Here is a 14,288-nt window from a genome sequence, read left to right as displayed (position 1 = left end):
CTGAATGCCGGTGGTGGCGGAAACATTCGCGGAAGCCGCCGCGTGCAGAGAGAGCACGGGGCGTTGGCGCGAGGCCGTGGTGCAGACGCGAAGGCGTGGAGACCGCGGAGCGCGCAAAGCCAAGCCGCGCAAAGCCGGGAAGCTGCGCAGATGAAAGAGGCGCGGGCTGAAGCGGCTCAGCCGGGAAGCCGCCGAGAAGTAGCCTCGGGGCGGGCAGCGGGAAGCTGCGGGGATAAGAGAAACAGAAGTTTGGAAGTGGAGTGAGAGAAATGGGAATGTTGGCAGATAGAAGTAAAATGGGAGAAATAGGAATGCCCGGAGATAGAGAAATAGAGAAATAGAAAGGCCTCCCTACAACACTGCACTGTGAGAGCTTGGATTCGGTCTGCCTGATTAAGTGAGGCGATGAGCACGATGAGCACCTGCGGCGGCTAGCAGCTTATGCGCCGCAGGTCACCGAAGACAGGCACGAATTAACATCAGTAAGGCTTCCCCACAATACAATTAGGAGGCTTGGATTCGGTCTGCCTGATTAAGGCGGTAAGCGCCAGCAAGCAGCTCGACCAGAGTATGAGCTGCAGGTCACCGAAGATAGGCACGAACCAACACTAATAAGTCTCCCCCACAATAAGGCAATGAGAAGGCTTGGATTCGGTTTGCCTGATAGGTTTTGTAAACACCTGCAGGCAGTTCTAGCAGAGCAGAGCATGCGCTGCAGGGCACCGAACACAGGCACGCATCAGCGCCTAAAAACCTCCTCACAATGGCGAAGAGAGGACCCGGATTCGGTTTTCCTGATTGATAGGACTTGTAAGAGCCTGTGGCAACTCTAGCAAGTAGAGCAGAGTGTGTGCCGCGGGACACCGAAGACAGGCGCGTATCAACGCTAAAAAATAAAAAGAAAGGGGGATCTGTGGGGAGCAATCCGGACTAGACTAAGTTACTCGAATTAGGACTTATTCTATGCATCTGCTCTCCCACAATATGGCGCTGGGAGAGAAGTAAACAGCTTCCGCACAGCTGCCTCCAGTTCAACTAATAAGCTGTAGGACTTGCTCCTGATTGGAGGAGAGCAGCGTACTCGGCGTGTGGGCAGCCGAGTTGGGATTGGCGGAGGAGGACTATAAAGGAGGAGAGAGACGGCATGCACAAGGAACATCTATGGGGAACATCTAAGGGAACCCGTGCAGCCCCCGAGAGAACCAGCCGGCGGTGTGCCGCTCCCCTGCGGAAGTGGGGAAAGTGGCTAGGGGGAACCGCCCTTCCACGGAGGTGGAAGGGACGGTAGCCAACCCGGGAAGAACCAGCAGCAAACCCGGGGAGGGCCGAGCAGACGAAAGAACAGCGCAGGGTCCTGTGTCGTTCCTCCACGAAGACGGGGAGCGACAGGTTCACCCCCTAAATGGCCGCCAAAGCTGGCGTGCTGCGCTGATCCGAAGCCAGGAGCCAGGTGCTTCCTCCTGGTCTCCTATGCGGGTGCAGGGCCCAAGCACTTGGGCCATCCTCCTCTGCCCAGGGGCAGCCGGGACAGAATCCAGCACCCCAATCGGGACTAGAACCGGGATGCCGGCGCTGCAGGCAGAGGTGAGCTGTGGTGCTGGCTCCCTTGACTTAAACTGTAGCTCTTGGCTCAGGGCTTGGCCTGGTGGACAAGATCCCTGTGTTCCATGTTAGTGCCCAAATTTGAAGTCCAGCCTTAGCTTCTGACTCTAGCCTCCTGCTAGTGCAGACCCTGAGAAGTGTGGTGGTTGTGGAGGTTAGGGTGGTGGTTTACTGCTAACAGACTGAGAAAAGCAGCAGATGACATATCAACTGTTTGGGCACCTGCCACCCACACGAGAGACATGGATGAAGTTGCTGGCTCCTGGCTCTGGAATGGCCCAGCCCTGGCTGTGGAGCTATCTGGGGAGTGGGCCAGCAGATGGACGATCTCTCTCTCTCTCTCTCTCTCTCTCTCTCTTTCTCTCTCTCTCTCTCTCTCTCTCCAGCCCTGACTTTCAAATAAATAAATAAATCTTAAAAAAAAAAAACCTCACAGTACAAAACAGCTTGTCCAAATTACAGCCATGCTCCCTACTGAGTCAGTGGATGCCTTTGACAAAATCTTTCAGGAACACAGAGCACTCTTGATCATGATGCATTCTCTTGATATTCTACACGCGCATGTCTCTTCTCAGCCAAATTTAAGGAGTTCCAAGCTTGCAAACCACAACAGATTGCTCAGCATGGCCACTTGAAAAGGCGCTGGAAGGCTTGCTGAGTGGATCCAGGAATGAGCCTGTGAAGGAGCTACAGGGGAGCTCATCCCCACCCCCACCCCCACCCCCGTTTACTCTCCTGCTGCACCATGCACATTCAGTCCACTGGCTTCTGTCATTCTCTCCTTCTGTATAGTAAGGAACTCAGTGGAACAATTTGACTATTCTTGGTCAGCAAGTTTGATCAGGAATTGATGCATTCATTGCTCAAAAAATTAAGATGTCTTTTAAAAGTGGATAATTATACTTGAGTTACACAAATTAAGTTCCTTGTGGAATAATCAGGTTATTTTTCTCTTAAAAGCAGAAGCACCCTAGCCGGCGCCGCGGCTCACTAGGCTAATCCTCCGCCTTGTGGCGCCGGCACACTGGGTTCTAGTCCCGGTCGGGGCGCCGGATTCTGTCCCGGTTGCCCCTCTTCCAGGCCAGCTCTCTGCTGTGGCCAGGGAGTGCAGTGGAGGATGGCTCAAGTGCTTGGGCCCTGCACCTGCATGGGAGACCAGGATAAGTACCTGGCTCCTGCCATCGGATAAGCGTGGTGCGCCTGCCGCGGCGGCCATTGGAGGGTGAACCTTTCTCTCTGTCTCTCTCTCTCACTGTCCACTCTGCCTGTCTAAATAAAAATAAATAAGCAGAAGCACCCTATTATATCCCAATGAGACTTCATTTGTAAAAAGGGGGCAGTTCTAGTTTATATGCAGGTGATTCTGCAGGGACACTAACAGGAGCAGATCAGCATTTTTTGGATTAAATAATACAACAGCAACCCCCAGAGAAAGAGGGGAAAATCTGGAAACGCATAAAAATGATTCCAAGGTCTTCATTTCTAAATGGCTTTACTCAGCTTAGTAACTTCTGAGGAGAGATTAAACTAGTTAGACAGAGGTATGCATGACAGATAATTTACACGCATACCAAATGCTGTTAAGGCATTTTACTTTTCCACATCCCCACTTCTTTGAATAATATAAAATTTTTATTTGAGGATTATTCTTTCTTTTTTCTTCTATGTTCAAGTATCACTTTAGTTTTTAAAAAGGTCTCCCTTGGAGGCCGGCACTGTGGTGCAGCAGGTTATAGCCCCAGCCTGCAGCACTGGCATCCCAAATGGATGCCAATTCAAGACCCAGCTGGTCCACTTCTAATCCAGCTCTCTGTTATGGCCTGGGAAATCAGTAGAGAATGGCCCAAGTCCTTGGGCTCCTGCACCCACGTGGGAGACCCAGAAGAAGCTCCTGGCTCCTGACTTTGAATCAGTTCAGCTTTGGCCATTGCGGTCATCTGGGGAGTGAACCAGTCGATGGAAGACCTCTCTCTCTGGCTCTACGTTGCTCTGTAACTCTCTTTCAAATAAACAAAAAAAAATAAAAATCTCTAAAATTTTTTTAAAAAAAGGTCTCACTTTTGCAGCTTGCAGTATGACTTGAATCAGAGCCATGTGCATTGAAATTCCTGCAGAATCCCAACTTTACTTCATTGGCTGTAAGATAACACACAACGCTTTAAAGAATCTATTTTTTTTTTTTTTGACAGGCAGAGTGGACAGTGAGAGAGAGAGACAGAAAGAAAGGTCTTCCTTTTTTGCCATTGGTTCACCCTCCAATGGCCGCTGCAGCCGCCGCGCTGCAGCTGGTGCATCACGCTGATCCGAAGCCAGGAGCCAGGTGCTTCTCCTGGTCTCCCATGCCGGTGCAGGGCCCAAGTACTTGGGCCATCCTCCACTGCACTCCCGGGCCACAGCAGAGAGTTGGCCTGGAAGAGGGGCAACCAGGACAGAATCCGGCGCCCCGACCGGGACTAGAACCTGCTGTGCCAGTGCCACAAGGCGGAGGATTAGCCTATTGAGCCACAGCACCGGCCTATTCTTTTTTTAAGATTTATTTATTTATTTGAAAGTCAGAGTTACACAGAGAGAGGAGAGGCAGAGAGAGAGAGAGAGAGAGAGAGAGAGTGAGTGAGTTAGTTCTTTCATCCAATGATTCACTCCCCAGTTGGCCCCAAGGGCCAGAGCTGAGCTGATTCGAAGCCAGGAGCCAGGCGCTTCTTCCAGGTCTCCCATGCAGGTGCAGGGGCCCAAGGACTTGGGCCATCTTCTACTGCTTTCCTGGGCCATAGCAGAGAATTGGATTGGAAGTGGAGCAGCTAGGACTTGAACCAGCACCCATATGGGATGCCAGTGCTTCAGGCCAGGGAATTTACCTGGTGTGTCACAGCTCCAGCCCCAAAAGAATCTATTCTACCTCTTGATTCCCCATCCCTGAACTTTCCAAAGGGGTCATAAACAGTCACTGGGGCCCAGTGCTGTAGCACAGTGCATTAAAGCCCAGGCATCCAGTGCCGGCATCCTATATGGTCGCCGGTTCAATTTCCAGCTTCTCCACTTCTGATCCACCTCCTTGCTAATAAGCCTGGGAAAGCAGCAGAAGATATCCCAAGTCCTTGGGGTCCTTCACCCGCGTGGGAGACCTGGAAGAAGCTTGTGGCTCCTCGTTTCAGATAGGCACAGCTTCGGCCATTGTAGCCATTTGGGGAGTGGACCAGGGGTTGGAAGACCTCTCTCTCTCTCTCTCTCTCTCTCCATTTCCCTCTCCCTCTCCCTCTCTCTCTGTGAGTATACCTCTCTCTGTAACTCTTTCAAATAAATAAAATAATTTTTTAAAAAAGAGTAGTTATTTAAAAAAAACATTGGTAACACATTATAACATGGGTATCACTTTATAAATAGTAAAAGGTAAATCAAGTTTCTGTTTGTTTTGTAACCATATGAAAAGAGCAACACTTTGAAAAGAGCAACACTTCATTAAGACAGGTAATCAAAAAGTTGGAGAAACGTGTATGCTCTGGAGGGGTTGAAGCAGAGCACCCATCAAAATGTGAAAATGAGGATGGTGAGGTGCCAGAAGGCACATCTGCCTGCCTACCAAAGCCCTTGATTAGCATGCTAAGCCAACATCGATCCTGCTTACCTGTATGTCTAGCCATACCTCTGCTTCTCCAATTTTTTTTCCTAAAACTCTTGTCATCTAACAAGACATCATGCTCTGTCACTTGCAGGGATTTGCACATGCATTCACTCGTCTGCAATACCCTTCCTCCAACTCTCCCCACCATTCCTGAATGTCTTGATGACCCTTCCAGTCCTGCAGTGCCTTGTCATATTCATCTCCCTGGTCTGAACAGAGCAGATGATAATCACAAAGTAGTATCAACAGGCAAATAAACATTAGCACAGAGGGATTTGAGGATGATGATGGGAATATACAGAATGCTAAAGGAAAGCCAAACACAGGCAGCTGACATGTTCCTATGGTCTCTGTAGAGGCTCATGCTCCCGTAAGTGGCAGACTGCTACTTTCCTATTTTTCTGTCCCAGTCTCTGCTTTCTGGGCTTTGGGATATGGAAATTGAACTATGACCCTGAAAAACTTTTCTCATTATTTAACAAAATCACCAGGGAACCCAAGAGTCTATTCAGCAGGGATCCTATAAGACTTTATATTCCTTATAGTATTCAATTCTCCTTGTTCTTATTTCCATTACTCTTATTTAGGATTATCCTACCACTTGCATATAACAGTCTCCAAAAGAATTCTATTTCTTCTCTTCCTCTATTTCCTCCTTATTCCAATCCTATATATATATATATATGGTCCTGCTACTTGTTTTTCTGAAGAAAAACTCTTAACACATTGTACCTGTATCAACAATAAAACAAAGCAATAACAATATAATGAAAACATGACACAAAGATATAGCACAGAACTCAGAAAGCAAAAACACATCACACGATAAAAAAAAATCCTCCGTGGCTATGAAGACCCTTCATGAATATAACTACCTTTACATTCTATTGTTCCTATCATGAATACCTCAAATCTCCCACTGCCAGAACAGCTCGCTTCCCTGTGGCTACCACTTGATAATGCCTTTTCTTAGAAATGAAAGCTTTGGGACAAAAAGCTAACATCTAATAAACACTGATCATTTCCAAGAATAGAGCTACTGGGGCCAACACTGTGGTGCAGTAGGTTAATCCTCAGCCTGCGGTGCTGGCATCCCATATGGGCATCGGTTCTAGTCTCAGCTGCTCCTCTTCCAGTCCAGCTCTCTGCTATGGTCTGGGAAATCAGTGGAAGATGGCCCAAGTCCTTGGGCCCCTGCACCCACGAGGGAGACCCAGAAGAAACTCCTGGCTTCGGATCAGCACAGCTCCAGCCATTGTGGCCATTTGGGGAGTGAACCAGAGGACAGAAGACCTTTCTCTGTCTTCCCTCTATCTGAAACTCTACCTCTCAAATAAATAAATTTTAAAAATCTAATAAAAAAGAATAGAGCTATTGGTCTTAAAATACTGAGGTCCAAACTTGACTGGTTCGGCAGGGTCTGACTATAGCAACAGGATGAAAGCCATGAGAGTGACAGCTGTCTGTCAGAGGTGGGTGTGTCAAGGCAGCCTCCTTACACAGGCAGTGCTCTAGGTTGACCTTTGAATATCCACATTTACCAAGATTCTCCCCTAAGCCACCTTGCCCCCTCCATTCTTGAGGAACTTCCTCTACTCTTGTCATGGCAAACAGTATTTCTCTATCTTCCTGTTTCCACAATGAAGGACATCCACTGTAATTACATTCCTATCTCTCTTCACTGCCCCTACCACCACCTCACACCATGTTTATCCTCTTCATGAAAAGTGGAGTGAATTGAAGAGAAGGCATTTCACAGTGCTTACAAAGCTGCATTGTCTTGTTCTTTCTCGGAACAAGCTACTCAGCAGAATGGAGAATTCTCATCTGTTCTCTGATACTTGGCCTGCCTCCAATGAAAAGCTTAACTACCATCCAGCTGTGAAGAGTTACCAGAACAGGTTTGACTAATCTCACAACATGGTATCAGGAAACTCACTGTGGTCATATTTCCCTTGATCCATAGAGCTGTTATTTCTATTCCTATCTGCTTGACTCTGATCTCTTACTTGGTTCTAAGCTAAGAGGCAGGTATGAAGAGCTATTCATTGGTGCTTTAGCTGCTCCAAATTCCCATGTCTTTAGCAAGTTCATGTCAATGGCTCCAGATATACATCGTGTATACTTTCTGTGATATCTGTCAGAGTACATTCTGGATAACGTCTTATAAAAGTTTTGTTCAGTATGCAACTTCCAAAATTCAAGTTTTCTGCCTATTAAACTTAAGACTATCATTCTCTGAATACTTTCTTCTACATGTGTTGTCAAAGATTATCAACAAAGAATCTGCAATCACTATGGAAGCATTGAAGAGGATATATAATTTTTTTTATTTATTTATTTTTTTGACAGGCAGAGTGGACAGTGAGAGAGAGATACAGAGAGAAAGGTCTTCCTTTGCCGTTGGTTTACCCTCCAATGGCCGGCGCACCGCGCTGATCCAATGGCAGGAGCCAGGTGCTTCTCCTGGTCTCCCATGGGGTGCAGGGCCCAAGCACTTGGGCCATCCTCCACTGCACTCCCTGGCCACAGCAGAGAGCTGGCCTGGAAGAGGGGCAACTGGGACAGAATCCGGCGCCCTGACCGGGACTAGAACCCGGTGTGCCGGCGCCGCAAGGCGGAGGATTAGCCTAGTGAGCCGCAGCGCCGGCTTATAATTTGTTTTGATCACAGCCTACACGCAAATTTGGAAAGAGCACATGGCATTTTTCTTGAGAGTATGTTAATTTTTTATTAGTTTTCATTCATATATAGCACAGCACAAGAAAAATTATTTTAGAATTTGCAAACTCATATGTGTACACTATAATTTGTATGCCTCTTTATCTGAGGGATTTCTGAGTACAGGCAGGTGTACCACACCTTTAAACTTTGTCCCCTCAATCAAAATTGCCTATATTACCTATACACAAATATACTATTTGAGGGTACAAAAACAAGTTCATGGAAAAATGGTATTTAAATGTTGTTTGTTTTGATGCTAAAAAGTGTTAAAATCATGTTTTTTTCATAATATAAATTTTACATAGTTTCTGAAGTACATGTATAATTATATATTATATATAACACATATAAATGATGGTACGCACACATTCATACACATTTAAATACATATGCTTTGAACTACGGTTATTTGTTATGTCTAATCTAATAAATTATCATACTTGATACTGAACTACTAAAATATTTGTAGCATTGAATACTGGAAAGTTGCATAATTTTTACGAATCATTTTAAAGACTGAATTTGCAGAACTAACAAGTAATTTAGTCAAGCTAGGATCTACAGTAAACAATGTATAAAATTGTGAGTTATACACCTGCTTTTCTTTAAATCATAAACTTGTGTCTAAATTGCTTTAATTAGTAGTTCCTGATACAGTACCAGTTTACACAGCACATTCATTAAGATAAAGAATTGACTACGGAATTCACTGATGAGAAATCTTCACATAGTCTATGGTCCTTTTTTTTTTTTTTTTTTTTTTGACAGGCAGAGTGGACAGTGAGAGAGAGAGACAGAGAGAAAGGTCTTCCTTTTGCCGTTGGTTCACCCTCCAATGGCCGCCGCGGCCAGCGCGATGCGGCCGGCGCACCGCACTGATCCGATGGCAGGAGCCAGGAGCCAGGTGCTTTTCCTGGTCTCCCATGGGGTGCAGGGCCCAAGCACCTGGGCCATCCTCCACTGCACTCCCTGGCCACAGCAGAGGGCTGGCCTGGAAGAGGGGCAACCGGGACAGAATCCGGTGCCCCGACCGGGACTAGAACCCGGTGTGCCGGCGCCGCAAGGCGGAGGATTAGCCTAGTGAGCCGCGGCGCCGGCCCTCTATGGTCCTTTTAAAAAGTACCTTATTGAATTGTAAATGTTAAAGGGGTTTAGAAACAAAACAATAGAAAGCAATATAATATATTCTGTAACTATTGTGAATGGGATTGATCTTAGAAGATCTTTCTCAGCCATGGCATTCTCTGTATATACAAAGGATATTGATATTTGTGTGTTGATTTTATATCCTGCTACTTTACCAAACTTTTTCATTTACTGCAATATTATTTTAGTGGAGTCTTTTTGTGGTTCTCCTATATATAGAATCATGCCATCTGCAAATAGGGATAATTTGACTTCCTCCTTTCCAATTTGTATCCCTTTCAGTTCTTTTTCTTGCCTAATGGCTCTGGCTAAAACTTCCAGGAATATAATGAACAGCAATGGGGAAAGTAGGCATCCTGTCTGGTTCTGGATCTTAGCAGAAATTCTTCTGTTTACTTGGCCCATAGTATGCTGGCTGTGGGTTTCTCATAAATTGCCTTGATTGTGTTGAGGAATGTTCCTTCTATACCCAATTTGCTTATGGTTTTCATCATGAAAGGGTGTTATATTTTATCAAATGCTTTTCTCTGAATCTATTGATATAATCATATGGTTTTTTATTCTTCAGTTTGTTAATGTGATGTTTCACATTTATTGACTTGCAAATGTTGAACCATCTTTGCATACCTACTTAGTTCATGTGAATAATCTTTCTGATGTGTTGGATTCAATTAGCTAATATTTTGTTGAGGATTTTTGCATCTATGTTCATCAGGGATATTGGTCTATAGTCCTCTTTCTCTGTTAAGCCTTTTTATTTTCTGGTTTACGAATTAAGGTGATGCTGGTTTCAGAGGATTCTCTCCCTTTCAATTGCTTTCTTTCTTTCTTTCTTTTTTTTACAGGCAGAGTGGACAGTGAGAGAGAGAGAGAGAGAGAAAGGTTTTCCTTTGCCGTTGGTTCACCCTCCAATGGCCGCCACGGCCGGCGCGCTGCGGCCGGCGCACCGCGCTGATCCAATGGCAGGAGCCAGGTACTTATCCTGGTCTCCCATGGGGTGCAGGGCCCAAGCACCTGGGCCATCCTCCACTGCACTCCCTGGCCACAGCAAAGAGCTGGCCTGGAAGAGGGGCAACCGGGACAGAATCCGGCCCCCCGACCGGGACTAGATCCTGGTGTGCCAGCGCCGCAAGGTGGAGGATTAGCCTAGTGAGCCACGGCGCCGGCCTCAATTGCTTTCAATCGCTTGAGAAGAATTGTAATTTTAGTTCTTTATGAGTCTTGTAGAATTCAACAGTAATGCTGTCAGTCCTGGGCTTCTCTTTGTTGGAAGGGTCTTTATGCTGATTCAATCTCTGTCTTGGTTATTGGTCTGTTTTAGTTTCTATGTCTTCATGACCTAATTTTGGTAGATTCTATGTGTCCAAGAATCTATCCATTTATTCTAGATTTACTAATTTGTTGCCATATGGCTCTTTGTATTAATTCCTGATGATTCTTTTTATTTCTGTGGGATCTATTGTTACATTTCCTTTTTCATCTCTGATTTTATTAATTTGAGTCTTCTTCCTCTTTTTTATGTTAGTTGGGCCAATAGCGTATCAATTTTGTTAATTTTCATGGATTGGAAGAATTAATATCATCAAAATGTCCATACTACGGAAAGCAATTTATAGATTCAATTGATCCCAATTAAAATATCAATGATATTCTTCTCAGATTGAATAAAATAATGCTAAAACTCAAATGGAAACACAAGAAACTCTGAGTACCCAAAGCAATCATATACAACAAAAACAAAGCCAAAGGCATTGTGATATCAGATTTCAAGACATATTACAGGGTGGTTGTAATCAAAATAGCCTAGTACTGGCACAAAAATAGACATGTAGACCAATGCAACAGAATATAAACCACAGATATTAATTCATACATCTATAACCAACTAATCTTTGACAAAGGAGTTAAAATCAATTCTTGGAGAAAGGACAGTCTCTTTAAAAAATGATGCTGGGAAAATTGGATCTCTCTGTGCAAAAGTATGAAACAAGACCCCACCTTACACCTTATACAAAAATCAACTCAAGCTGGCGCTGTGGCTCACTTGGCTAATCCTCCACCTGTGGCACCAGCACCCTGGGTTCTAGTCCCAGTTGGGGTGCCGGATTCTGTCCTGGTTGCTCCTCTTCCAGTCCAGCTCTCTGCTGTGGTCTGGGAAGGCAGTGGACGATGGCCCAAGTGTTTGGGCCCTGCACCCGCATGGGAGACCAGGAGGAAGAACCTGGCTCCCGGCTTCGGATTGGCACAGCACACCAGCCGTAGTGGCCATTTGGGGAGTGAACCAATGGAAAAGGAAGTCCTGATGGTTGATGTACAATGTAATACTTTATCTATTTTAGTATTTTTTTTTGTTCTAGTACCATTGGTTGAACTCTATAATTAACACACAATTATTCTTAGGTGTTTAAATTTTAACTGAAAAGTGATCCCTGTTAGGAATTTGGAAAACATTATGTTGAGTGAAATAAGCCAATCCTAAAGGGACAAATACCACTTGTTCTCCTTGATAGGTGACAACTAACTGAGCACCAAAAAGGAAACCTGTTAAAGTGAAATGAACACTATGAGAAACGGTGACTTGATCAGCCCTCACCCTGACTGTTGATGAGCAGCTTAATATGTTATCCCTCTTAGTATTTTTTTTTGTTTGTTCTACTTAATATTTTTGGTTGAATACTGTAATCAACACACAATTCTTCTTAAGTGCTGAAACTTAACTGAAAAGTGATCGCTGTAAAATATAAGAGTGGGAATAAGAGAGGGAAGAGATGTGCAATTCGGGACATGCTCAAGCTGACTTACCTCAAACAGTAGAGTTAGAAACATAAACCAGGGGATTCCAATTCAATCCCATCGAGGTGGCATGTACCAATGCCATCTCACTAGTCCCAGTGATCAATTTCTGTTCACAATTGATCATAATGATACGACTAAGAACCAAAGGGAGCACAGAAAAAAGAATAGTGACTGAAAATACTAGCTGATAGAATAAAAAAGGGAGAGAATGATCCAACATGGGAAGTGAGATACACAGCAGACCCATAGAATGGCAAATGTCCTAATAGCACTCTGGCCTCATAATCAGCCCTTAAGGCATGCAGATCCGGCTGAAATGCCCATGAGAGTATTTCAGGCATGGAAAGCCAAGACACTCTGGGGAAAAAAATACCTAAATGAAAGATCTCCACGAGTGAGATCCCAGTGGAAAGAATGGGTCATCAAAGAAGGAGGTACCTTTCTCTGAAGGGAGGAGAGAACTTCCACTTTGACCATGGCCTTGTCTAAAAATGATCAGAGTCAGTGAACTCAGGAGGCTTCCATAGCCTTGGCAGCTCATGACAAGAGCCTAGGGTGATTACTGAGGCCATAAACAAGAGTGTCAATTGGTTAAGTCAACAACAGGAGTCACTGTGCACTTACTCCTCATGTAGGATCTTTGTCCTTAGTGTGCTGTACATTGAGATCTAATGCTATAACTAGTACTCAAACAGTATTTTTCACTTTATGTTTCTGTGTGGGAGCAAACTGTTGAAATCTTTACTTAATGTATGCTCAACTGATCTTCTGTATATAAAGAGAATCGAAAATGAATCTTGATATGAATGGAAGGGGAGAGGGAGTGGATAAGGGGAGGGCTGCGGGTTGGAGGGACATTATGAGGGGGAAGCCATTGTAATCAATATTCTGTACTTTGGAAATTTATATTCATTAAATAAAAGTTAAAAAAAAAAAAGGAAGACCTTTCTCTCAGTCTCTCTCATTGTCTAACTCTGCCTGTCAAAAAGGAGAAAAAAAAGAAATAAATCAACTCAAAATGATCAAGGATCTAAATCTATGACCTGATAGCATCAAATTTCTAGAAGAGAACATTGAGGAAACACTGCAAGGCATTGGCATAGGCAAAGATTTCCTGGAAAAGACCACAGAAGCACAGGCAATAAAGGCCAAAATTGATAAATGGATTACATTAAGCTAAGAAACTTCTGCATTGCAAAAGAAACACTCAGCAAAGTGAAGAGGAAACTGACAGAATGGGCAAAAATATATGCAAACTATTCAACTGATACAGGGTTAATATCTAGAATATATAAGGTACTCAAGAAACTCAACAACAACAAAACAAGCAATCCAGTTAAGGACTTGGCAAAGGCCATGAACAGGAAATTTTCAAAAGAGAGAATTCAAATGGCCAACAGACACATGAAAAAAAAACCGCTCAGGATGACTAGCCATCAGGGAAATGTAAATCAAAATCACAATGTGGTTTCACCTCACCCCAGTTAGCTCTTTTTCAGAAATCAAAATGAATGCTGGCAAGCATGTGGGGAACACTGCTCAGTAGTAAAAAAGAATGAAATACTATCATTTGCAACAAAATGGATGCAACTGAAAACCATTTTACTTAGTAAAATAAGTCAGCCCCCAAATGACAAATACCATGTTTTCCTTGATAAGTAGTAACTAGTAGAGTACCAAAAATGTAATATGTAGGAGTTAAATTGACATTTTGAGATTCAACAATTGTTTGCAGCCCTTATCTCTACTGTTGAGGAACACTTTTTTTTTTTTCTTATTACTCTTTGTAGAATTCTTTACTTAGTATAGAGTTAATCTTATGAGTATACAATAATTTGAAAGTAGATCATTGTAAAAATTAAGAGGGGGAATAAGAGAAAAAGGAGAAAGGGTGAGAACATGGGAAGGAGGGAGACAGGGTGGAAAGTATCACTATGTTCATAAATCTGTATATACAAAATACATGAAATTTGTATACTCTAAATAAAAATTTTTAAAAAGTTTTTCTTTTAAAAAGAAAACTTCCTTACTTCAACATTCTCTTTCCTAGGCTCCCTCCATCTCTCAGCTTCCCCAAAATCAGTTTCTTGTGATCTTCTCTTTTACCTGAAATCTCTCAAGAAAATTCTCTCTCCTACTTTCAATGAAATTCATTTTCTGAAGGTGTCATCATTGTTGTCCTGATAGTTTCTCCATACTGTCAGTTATGAGTCTTCCACTCACGTTCATAAACCGTCACAAAATTTGAAGCTCACTTCATTTGGCTTTCTTTTCTTGTAACTACTATTCTCCCAATCTCTTGATTATCCTGTCGTTCACTGATAATTTGCATTACTCCCCCCGCCCCCCGCTGATGTCTCCCATCCTCTGACTTCCATGTCCATGGACAATACCTGTATCA

At 43.9% G+C, this 14,288-nt stretch overlaps 1 protein-coding gene across 4 annotated transcripts in view; it reads right to left on the bottom strand.

Moving 5' to 3' along the window:
* THSD7A (thrombospondin type 1 domain containing 7A) overlaps window positions 1-14,288 on the bottom strand; it is a 689,693-nt gene that overhangs the window by 336,866 nt on the left and 338,539 nt on the right. The gene's annotated exons all lie outside the window — the stretch shown is intronic.

This window comes from Oryctolagus cuniculus, chromosome 16, assembly GCF_051225735.1.
Source record: "Oryctolagus cuniculus isolate XC-2025 breed Fujian yellow rabbit chromosome 16, ASM5122573v1, whole genome shotgun sequence".
In the NCBI taxonomy this organism is placed as follows: Eukaryota; Metazoa; Chordata; class Mammalia; order Lagomorpha; family Leporidae; genus Oryctolagus; species Oryctolagus cuniculus.
Note: the sequence above shows the minus strand (reverse complement) of the source record. Positions and strands in the feature narration are given on the sequence as shown.